Source organism: Diachasma alloeum, unplaced genomic scaffold, assembly GCF_001412515.2.
Source record: "Diachasma alloeum isolate Michigan unplaced genomic scaffold, Dall2.0 Dall_scaffold_00412, whole genome shotgun sequence".
NCBI classification, from domain to species: domain Eukaryota; kingdom Metazoa; phylum Arthropoda; class Insecta; order Hymenoptera; family Braconidae; genus Diachasma; species Diachasma alloeum.
In genome coordinates this window covers 164127-165356 of record NW_021680551.1, presented here as the reverse complement: position 1 = coordinate 165356, position 1230 = coordinate 164127, and positions in this window count along the sequence as shown.

Genomic DNA, 1230 nt, shown 5'->3' with positions numbered 1-1230 from the left:
TCCAAATTGAGAGATTAACCACTTTATTTCAGCCATTTTTCGCAGACTTATAAAAGTTTTAGGCGAAAATTGCTACTTCTATTTAAAAAAAAATCACTATGACTTATTTGGATATACTCAATCCAAATTAATGAAATCTGCTTGGTATGATGCTTGATTTAATTAAATCTTAATCGGTTCGATTAAGGGCTTAATATTCGATTTGAATCAAGAATGTTTTTCTGTGTATAGACATTACGTTGGTTCTATTCGCTGGGAACATTGAAATTTTGATGTAGTTTCTTATTGGTGCAGTTGTCAAGTGACTTCGATCAGTCGATGCAATCAAGAATTTGACTCAAGAATTCGAGATTGAAGAACAGATACAAATATTTGCATCAGTTCTTTAGTGTCGAATTCAGTATCAGAACCATGCAGCCTAACTAGCGCGCGCGAAGCGCGCATCTTCCCTAGTTCGATAAATAATAGATCAGAAGGTAGGTGAGTTTCTTTTTATTAACACCAACTTATAATAATAATCAACTCTGAAATTATAAGTTATCTTGATATAACTCAATATGTCGTCGGGGTTTACTCAAGTATTGACTCTCTTCTTGGATCTGGATGGAGCGTTCATATCTTTGATTTTTTCCTTTATATAGGTTTTCGCTCGCTCTATTTCCTTAGAGATTTTCTTGGGATCAGTCCATTTTTGATCATTGATCAGGTAAAATTCATAAAACTCTGAAAAAAAAACATTGACTATTCAGTGATCACTACGAGCGGACGAAACATAGGAAAAAACCCATTTTCGTGAGAAGACCCGGTAAACCGCGATTCTAACCTCGCTTCGCTCGGTTTGATCGCGGTTTACGGGCCTTCTGACGAAAAATTGCATTCATCATACGGTCCAAAAGTATTTTCTGACGAATGTGATTATAGGCCTCGCCTTCGGCTCGGCCTACAAAGCCACATTCATCAGAAAATACTTTGTGGACCTTGTGATGCAAATTACTGTTTTGTCATTCATGCCCCTTAAGTGGCGTTTTCGTGGCGTGTTTTAGAACCCGTAAGTGGGATTTACCAGGCCATGGGCCGGTAAGTAAAAACTAGCCCCGATTTCACGATTTACGGGCCATGGCCTGTTAAGTAAGATGTGAAGTGAGTCCCTCTTACACTATAGCTCGTGCGGCTGAACTATAGTTTGCCACCAAAACCCAAAATTCACGAGGAAAATCGTAACAAATTCCG